Source organism: Solanum stenotomum, chromosome 2 (assembly GCF_019186545.1).
Source record: "Solanum stenotomum isolate F172 chromosome 2, ASM1918654v1, whole genome shotgun sequence".
Lineage (NCBI taxonomy): Eukaryota > Viridiplantae > Streptophyta > Magnoliopsida > Solanales > Solanaceae > Solanum > Solanum stenotomum.
Genome location: NC_064283.1, coordinates 15,698,541 through 15,709,134, shown reverse-complemented (window position 1 = coordinate 15,709,134; position 10,594 = coordinate 15,698,541).

Below are 10,594 nucleotides of genomic sequence, written 5' to 3'. Positions count from 1 at the left end.
ACTCTTTTCTGAAAACTAGCTCGGAGGTTCGTTGGAATCTCAGTTTCCATTCTTAATTAAATGTAAAAACACTTTTAAATCTCTTTGGGAATACATAGTCCCCATATACTTCTTTCAAGAAAAGAACTTCAACTTTACATCTTTACTAAACTCAAAACTTAAGTCTTAAAACAAAGTTAAAACATTTGTGAAAGACTTATGAAAACTGTAAGAACTTATCTTAACTTGACTATTGACTTCTCCTGACTTTGACATTACTTGCTCTTGATTTGACTCTTAACTAATCCTTGAATTGAATTATGGATTCAAGGATTTAGATTTGTGACTGAAAAGATCTCATGATGTTTAGGAATGATTCTAGATAGTTAAACATGAGAAAAGACCAAAAATCAATATTTGAAGGTGGGTCCGCGACGCGGAGGCATAATTTAATTTTGGTTCTGAAAACGTCTTTTGAGCCAGAACACCTTGTGTCAGCTCCGCGATGCGAAACTGAAATGTTCAAATCTGGGCACTAGGCGCACGACGTGCAGCCGCCCTTTAATTTCGTCTAGCGAAATTCCTTCTTCGTTTTCCATTCCCAATTCACCCAAAATCGGTTCTTTTTCTTAAATTACTTTTAGATACAGAAACCCAACAAATGTACCTAAGAACCTAACTCGAAACGACCCTATGATGCGACGTAACGAACTCAGAAACTTCCCCACTCAGTCAATTCAAGAACAATATATGAATTCAAGAATAGATATCCAGATCATCAATATTCTAATGCTTTTAGAATGAATCCAAACGAAATAAACATGCTTGGCATGTGGGAGAACGATCCCAACATTATGAAGGTCTCACATACCTGGTAGAAGTAAACCCTTGGTGAAAACACCAACTTTCTTGATCGATTTTGATAAATTTGCCTTTTTTCCTTCTTCTTTTCTCTTCTCCTTTCTCCTTAGCCCTAGTGTGAAATCCCAAATTCTAAAACTGACTAAAATCTGATTTGACCCATATTAAACTCCTACAAATGGATTAAAATAATAGGGCAATGAAAGGACTAAAATACCCCTTAAAATTCCGGATTGGGCATTTCTTTAATCCAACAACCCAACTTCCAAAGGGCATAACTCACTTATACAAACTTGGAATCGCGTAAACTTGGCGGCTTTGCAAAGATCATTCTAGGGGCTTTCCAACCATATCTGGTATAACACCTAACTAATCTTGAGCTAGGAATTATGGCAGTTTAAAGTTGATCAAAAACTCACTATAACTTAAAATTTTCCAGATTTCCTTATACTTTCCAAAAATAACTATTTCCAGATTTCAGACTCCCTTCTAATTCTTTCTAGTTGCGAGATGTTACAATATCTCCCCCTTGGGAACATTCGTCCTTGAATGAGAATAATCTTACTAGGCTTAGGGTGTAACTCAATGAGAGGTAGGTGATCATCCCAATTCTCTTTGAAATCAATCACACAAGCCCTCAACATGTCTTCTAATGTCTGAATAGTGCGCTTTGCTTGCCCATCAGTCTGAGGATGAAAGGCAGTACTTAAGTTCACCTTTGAACCCAAGCCTTTCTGAAAAGATTTCCAAAACTGTGCAGTAAATTGTGCACCTCTATCTGAAATAATGGAGACTGGGACTCCATGAAGTCTTACCACTTCTTGAATATATAACCTAGCATAATCTTCTGCTAAATGGGTAGTCTTTACTGGCAAAAAGTGGGCTGATTTTGTCATTCTGTCGACAATCACCCAAATAGAATCATGTTGTCTGCGAGACCTTGGTAAACCTGTGATAAAATCCATATTAATCATTTCCCACTTCCATTCTGGAAGTTCTATATTCTGCGCCAAACCACCGGGCCTTTGGTTCTCAACTTTCACTTGCTGGCAATTTGGACACCTAGCAACAAGCTCTGCAATGCCCTTCTTCATGCTATTCCACCAATAAATCTCTCTCAAGTCACGATACATCTTTGTGGAACCCTGATGAATGGAATATTTGGAGTTATGAGCTTCCTCCATAATCCTCTCTTGGAGTCCATCCACCATAGGTACACACAATCTACCTTGATAACTCAATACACCATCTCCCCCTTGTTCAAAAGCTAATACTTTTTGCTTATGAACATTTGCCTTCAATTCAAGCAAAATGGGATCTTGGTCTTGCTTTTCTTTTACTTCTGATACTAACGATAACTCAGCCCCATTCATCACCACTATACCTCCTTCTGTGGAATCCATAAGTTTGACTCCCAGGCGTGCCAGTCTGTGCACATCTTTTGCTAACTCTCTCTTTCATTCTTCAACATGGGTGATGCTACTCATAGACAACATGTTTAACGCATCAGCAACAACATTAGCCTTACTTGGGTGGTAAAGAATACTCATGTCATAATCTTTGAGTAATTCTAACCACCTCCTCTATCTAAGATTAAGTTATTTCTGGGTGAACACATACTGAAAGCTCTTATGATCAGTGAATATATCAACATGAACACCATACAAATAATGACGCCATATCTTCAAAGCGAATACTACAGCAGCCAATTTTAAGTCATGGGTTGGGTAGTTCTTCTCATGAACCTTCAACTGTCTGGAGGCATAAGCTATAACTTTGCCATTTTGCATTAAAACACAACCCAAGCGAACTCTAGATGCATCACAATACACCACAAAACCTTGAGTACCTTCTGGTAAAGTTAAAACTGGGGCAGTAGTCAACCATTTCTTCAATTCCTGAAAGCTTTTTTCACAAGCTTCAGACCATTGAAACCTCACTGTTTTCTGAGTCAACTTTGTCAAAGGAGATGAAAAACACTCTACAAACCTTCTATAATAGCCAGCCAAACCTAAGAAACTCCTAATATCAGTTGGAGATGTGCGTCTAGGCCAATTTTACACTGCCTCAATTTTATGAGTATCAACTTTAATTCCCTCTCCAGACACAATATGGCCTAATAATGTCACAGACTCAAACCAAAATTCACACTTAGAGAATTTAGCATATAACTCCTTATCTCTCGAAGTCTGAAGAACTATTCTAAGATAACTAGCATGATCTTTTCATTCCTTGAATAGATTAGTATGTCATCAATGAAGACGATAACAAACATATCTAAACAAGGTTTGAAGACTATTCATAAGATCCATGAACATTGTTGGTGCATTAGTCAAACCAAAGGACATGACCAAAAACTCATAATGACCATACCGGGTTCTGAAAGCTGTCTTTGGGATATCACATTCCCTTACTCTTAACTGATGATAGCTTGATCTAAGGTCAATTTTCGAGAAACATGAAGCACCCTGAAGCTGATCAAAAAGATCATCGATTCTCGGAAGATGATACTTATTCTTGATGGTAACCTTGTTCAACTTACGGTAATCTATACACATTCTAAGGGAACTATCTTTCTTTCTCACAAATAAGACTGGAGCGCCCCAAGGTGAGACACTTGGTCGAATAAAGCCCTTATCTAAAAAATCCTTTAATTGCTCTTTCAACTCTTTTAACTCTGCTGGTGCCATTCTGTATGGTGGAATAGATATCGGACGAGTATTTGGAAGAAAATCTATACCGAAGTCTATCTCTCTCTCAGGAGGAACTCCGGGAAGATCATCTGGAAAGACTTTTGGAAACTCTTTTACTACTGGAACTGACTGAATAAGAGGTACCTCAACACTTGAGTCATTATCTAGGACTAAGTGATAGACACACCCCTTAGAAACTAACTTCTTTGCCTTAAGTACGAAATAAAATGACCCTTAGGCACTGCTGGACTGCTTTTCCACTCTAAGATTGGCTTATTTGGAAATTGAAACTTGACTACTCGAGTTCTACAATCAACTGAGGCATAACATGCATGAAGCCAGTCCATACCAAGAATGACATCAAATCTACCATGTCTAACTCAATTAAATCAACTATGGTACTCTTGTGATTAACGAAAACAGGACAATCATGATAGACTCTCTCTGCTAGAACAGACTCACCAACAGGTGTAGAGACACTAAATGGTTCACTAAGTTGCTCAGGAATAACATAAAAGTTCATAGCAACATATGGAGTTACAAAAGATAAACTCTCCCCTGGATCTAGCAAGGCATAAACAGTAAAGTCAAAGACTCGAATCATACCAGTGACAACATCTAGCGAATTGTCTTGCTCTTGGCGGCTGTTGATAGCATATAAGCGGTTTGTTCCTCCACCAGTACCGGAAGTAGCCCCTCTAGGCGCAGTTTTATCTGGTGGAGAAACTAAAGAAGACTGGGCTCTATTGCCCCCATTACCATTTCCCTACTTGTTCGTTGAACAATCTCGCATGAAATGCCCAGTCTGACTACACTTGAAACAACCAGTGGAGCCCTCATGACAAATACCTGAGTGGTTCCTACCACACTTAGCGCAGGCAGGAGGCTTTCTACCCCATTGCACCACACTACCTTGAGAATATATAGGCTTAGCTCTGGAATTCTGACCATTGTACTCACCTTTGTTTCTAGGTGCAGGTGCACTAGCAGATGATGAAGCAGGTCCTTTCTGTTTCTATCCGAAGGATGATCGGTTGGCATTACTCTTCTGCTGCCCGGACTCATTCCTTGTCTTTGCCTTCTTGTTCTTGAATTCCTCTTTATCTCTCAGCTTCTCTTCCTCTACTTGCTGCACATAGACCATCAACCTCGAAATGTCCATGTCTCCACTAAGCATTGTTGCCCGACCCTCTTTGCTTGATAGGCGAGACAGCCCAATAACAAACAGACTCGTCCTACTCCTCATGTCCACAACCAATTTCGAAGCATAGAGAGACAGTTGGTGAATTTCAACCCATACTCATACACACTTAGATAATCCTGCTTAAGTGTGAGGAACTCACGTACCTTAGCCTCTTACAGTTCTCGGGGAAAGAAACGCCCCAAGAAAGCCTCTTCAAAATATGCCCAACTTGCAGGTGGTGCATCCTTAACTCTACCCCTTTTCCACTGATCAAATCAAGTCCTAGCAACATTTTTCATCTAATATGCAGCTAGCTCAACTCTCATAGTATCAGTAACATGCATCACATCAAACACCTTTTTCAGTTCCTCAATAAAGTTCTCTAGATCCTCTGCAATGCTCGAACCAGTGAAACTTGGGGGATTCATCCTCAAGAACTCACGAATCCTTGAAGTGTAGGCCTCTTCTTGTCGAGCTCCTCTCTGCTGCCCAGCTTGGTTGGTCACAACTTGACTGAGCATCCTTATAGCCTCTCTGAACTCAACATTAGTAACTTCTCCTTGAGATTGCACTTCAGGTGCATTGGGTAACTCTTGTTCCTCAATGTTCCTCCTAGCTGGACGACCTCTGACTGCTCTTCGTGGAGACATGATTATCTGAAACACACGCAAGCACGAATTAGAGGGAAACTAATTAGCGATAAACTCTAACGCACGAAATGAGTGTGAAAGAAGTGAAGAAATTCCTAAATGTTGCAGCCTCTAAATTATAGATGTGGCGCGCTTCACACCAACAACTAGGACACTACAGACACGACTTTATAGACTCCCTAGGACTCTTGAACTTTGTGCTCTGATACCAAGTTTTTCACGCCCCGAGCCTACACCCTGAGAGAGACTGGAACTCGAAGACCATTGCTGGCCCCAAGCGAACCCTTGGCCTGGCTTACTTAACTCAGCGGAAGACAATATTCATACTTATAATGATCAATAACACTTAACTGGATTGAATACTAAAATAACTAAGAATATTGCTTAAACGTTAAACATTCAACTTGGCCAAAAGTGGAAACCCACGTCTTCACAATAAGAAATGATAATGAAAAGACTCAAAGGACTAACATCTGACTGTCTATGAAGCCTCTAAAACAACTGAGATGGATATTGGGACAAACCCCACAACATCCTAATGAACTAACTAGAAAGCAATGAAAATAGATCCTCTGGAATGCAAGGAGGCTCACCGACTGACTCTGAACTGCTCACTGGATCAACGGTGCGCTGGAATGTCGATCCTAGTTACTTGCATCTGCATCATAAGACGATGCAGAACAACTGGCATCAGTACATTGAATGTACGAGTATGCGAGTTGGAGTGCTAAAACAACATTGGCTTGAAAGGGAATCTGAAAGAAATACTTACCTTGGCTCTTCTCAACTCATGAATACTTAACTGAACTCATTTCAATATAAAGCAGTTTAAAACAAGTGTAATATAAAGAAAAGTTGTTTAAAAACATGATGTCAACTCTGTGTATATACAAGGATACAACATAACTCTGAAATGTATGTAAAAATACAATAAACTGATGTATATAAAAATACAATAACTTCTGTGGGAGTTTCTTTAACTAACAACCATCACATAAGAGCTATAATGATGATGCGATCTACCTCACGCTGCCAGCGTATCCTATACCCGGCCAAAGGTATATGACCTTAACTACTAAGTGGATCCACTAGTCTATTGTGAAAAGGGTTCATCTAAAAAGTATGACCCTTTTCTACCCATGGTGGCTACATGGTTTTATGGAGACGTGAATTAGCTGAACTCATGCTCGCCCCCAATTCGGTGCTCAATACTACTCCCTAAATATACTAGCTCTTATGTTTTTAAAACATACTTCTTCTGTAATTTGAGATTAGTGCTCAAAAACATAGCTCAAAGGCTATCATGGAAATCTCAGTTTCCCTTCTTGCTTCATTTAGAAAGCTATTACTCTTTTCTGAAAACTAGCCCGAAGGTTCTTTGGAATCTCAGTTTCCGTTCTTATTTAAGTGTATAAACACTTTTAAATCTCTTTGGGAATACACAGTCCCCATATACTTCTTTGAAGAAAAGAACTTCAACTTTACATCTTTACTAAACTCAAAACTTAAGTCTTAAAACAAAGTTAAAACATTTGTGAAAGACTTATGAAAACTGTAAGAACTTATCTTAACCTGACTCTTGACTTCTCCTGACTTTGACATTAACTGCTCTTGACTTGACTCTTAACTGATCCTTGAATTGAATTATGGATTCAAGGATTTAGATTTGTGACTGGAAAGATCTCATGATGTTCAGGAATGATTCTAGATAGTTAAACATGAGAAAAGACCAAAAATCAATATTTGAAATTGGGTCCGTGACGCGGAGGTATAATTTAATTTTGGTTCCAAAAATGTCTTTTGAGGCAAAACACCTCGTGTCAGCTTCGCGACGTGAAGCTGAAATGTTCAAATTTGGGCACTAGGCGCGCGAGTCGCGCGGCCGCCCTCTAATTTCGTCCGACGGAATTCTTTCTTTGTTTTCCAATCCCAATTCACCCAAAATCAGTTCTTTTTCTCAAATTACTTTTAGATACAGATACCCAGGAAATGTACCTAACAACCTAACTCGAAACGACCCTATGATGCGACGTAACGAACTCAGAAACTTCCCAACTCAGTCAATTCAAGAATAGATATCCAGATCATCAATATTCAAATGTTTCTAGGACAAATCCAAACTGAAATAAACATGTTTGGCATGTGGGAGAACGATCACAACGTTATGAGGGTCTCACATACCTGGTAGAAGTAAACCCTTGGCGAAAACACCAACTTTCTTGATCGATCTTGATGNAAGTTAAAACATTTGTGAAAGACTTATGAAAACTGTAAGAACTTATCTTAACTTGACTATTGACTTCTCCTGACTTTGACATTACTTGCTCTTGATTTGACTCTTAACTAATCCTTGAATTGAATTATGGATTCAAGGATTTAGATTTGTGACTGAAAAGATCTCATGATGTTTAGGAATGATTCTAGATAGTTAAACATGAGAAAAGACCAAAAATCAATATTTGAAGGTGGGTCCGCGACGCGGAGGCATAATTTAATTTTGGTTCTGAAAACGTACTTTGAGGAAGAACACCTCGTGTCAGCTCCACGATGCGAAGCTGAAATGTTCAAATCTGGGCACTAGGCGCGCAACGCGCAGCCGCCCTATAATTTCGTCCGACGAAATTCCTTCTTCGTTTTCCACTCACAATTCACCCAAAATCGGTTCTTTTTCTCAAATTACTTTTAGATACAGAAACCCAACAAATGTACCTAAGAACCTAACTCGAAACGATCATATGATGCGACGTAACGAACTCAAAAACTTCCCCACTCAGTCAATTCAAGAACAATATATGAATTCAAGAATAGATATCCAGATCATCAATATTCAAATGCTTTTAGGATGAATCCAAACTGAAATAAACATGTTTGGCACGTGGGAGAACGATCTCAACGTTATGAGGGCCTCACATACCTGGTAGAAGTAAACCCCACCCTTGGCGAAAACACCAACTTTCTTGATCGATCTTGATTAATTTGCCCTTTTTCCTTCTTCTTTTCTCTTCTCCTTTCTCCTTAGCCCTAGTGTTCCCAAATTCTAAAATTGACTAAAATCTTATTTGACCCATATTAAACTCCTAAAAATGGATTAAAATAATAGGGCAATGAAAGGACTAAAATACCCCTTAAAATTCTGGATTGGACATTTCCTTAATCCAACAACGCAACTTCCAAAGGGCATAGCTCACTCATACAAACTTGGAATCGCGCAAACTTGGCGATGTTGGAAAGATCATTCTAGGGGCTTTCCAACCATATCTGGTTTAACCTAACTAATCCTGAGCTAGGAATTATGGCAGTTTGAAGTTGAACAAAAACTCACTATAAACTTGAAAAAATTTCCAGATTTCCTTATACTTTCCAAAATTAACTATTTCCAGATTTCAGACTCCCTTTTAGTTCTTTCTAGTTGCGAGATGTTACAATATCTCCCCCTTGGGAACATTCATCCTCGAATGAGATTACTCTTACTAGGCTTAGGGTGTAACATCAAAATCAAACACCCAACAAGCAAATGCAACAAATAACATGGTCGCTCATAATTTAAAGAGCACTAAGAGAAAAATTAGTACCTTGATCTGCACTTCCTTCGAATTCAAAGAGAAGTGGATATCTCTTCTTCATATCCTCCTCAGCTTCTCAAGTAGCTTCCTCAACAAATTGCTTTCTCCAAAGGACTTTGATTAATGCTACCTCCTTTGTTCTCAACTTGCGAACTTGGCGATCTAGAATCTGCATAGGAATCTCCTCATAAGATAAGCTATCCTTGATCCCAATATTTTCAGTTGGTATGATCAATGAAGGATCGCCCATGCACTTCTTCAACATGGAGACGTGAAATACCGAATGAACCGCAGCTAACTCGTGTGGTAGCTCCAACTCATAAGCTACATTGTCAATCCTCTTGGCTATGCGATAATGTCCAATATACCGGGGACTAAGTTTCCCCTTCTTACCAAACCTCATAACACCCTTCATGGGTGAAACTTTTGAATATACCCAATCGTTTACTTCGAACTCTAACGCCCTTCTCCTAACATCAGTGTAGGATTTTTGACGACTCTGTGCTGTTTTCAACCTTTCTTGAATCACCTTCATCTTCTCCATAGCTTGGTGAACTAAATTTGGTCCTATCAACCCTGTTTCACCCACTTCAAACCATCCAATAGGATATCTGCATCTTCTCCCATAAAGAGCTTCATAAGGAGCCATTTGGGTGCTAGAATGGTAACTATTGTTGTAAGCAAACTCAATGAGAGGTAGGTGATCATCCCAATTCCCTTTGAAATCAATCACACAAGCCCTCAACATGTCTTCTAATGTCTGAATAGTGCGCTCTGCTTGCCCATCAGTTTGAGGATGAAAGGCAGTACTTAAGTTCACCTTTGAACCCAAGCCTTTCTGAAAAGATTTCCAGAACTGTGCAGTAAATTGTGCACCTCTATCTGAAATAATGGAAACTGGGACTCTATGAAGTCTTACCACTTCTTGAATATATAACCTAGCATAATCTTCTGCTGAACGGGTAGTCTTTACCGGCAAAAAGTAGGCTGATTTTGTCATTTTGTCGACAATCACCCAAATAGAATCATGTTATCTGTGAGACCTTGGTAAACCTGTGATAAAATCCATATTAATCATCTCTCACTTCCATTCTGGAAGTTCTATATTTTGCGCCAAACCACCAAGCCTTTGGTGCTCAACTTTCACTTGTTGGCAATTTGGTAGCAACAAGCTCTGCAATGCCCTTCTTCATGCTATTCCACCAATAAACCTCTCTCAAGTCACTATACATCTTTGTGGAACCCTGATAAATGGAATATTTGGAGTTATGAGCTTCCTCCATAATCCTCTCTTGGAGTCCATCCACCATAGGTACACACAATCTACCTTGATAACTCAATACACCATCTCCCCCTTATTCAAAAGCTAATACTTTTTGCTTATGAACATTTGCCTTCAATTCTAGCAAAATGGGATCTTGGTCTTGCTTTTCTTTTACTTCTGATACTAACGATAACTCAGCCCCATTCATCACCACTATACCTCATTCTGTGGAATCCATAAGTTTGACTCCCAAGCGTGCCAGTCTGTGCACATCTTTTGCTAACTCTCTCTTTCCTTCTTCAACATGGACAATACTACCCATAGACAACATGCTTAACGCATCAGCAACCACATTAGCCTTACCTGGGTGGTAAAGAATACTCATGTCATAATCTTTGAGT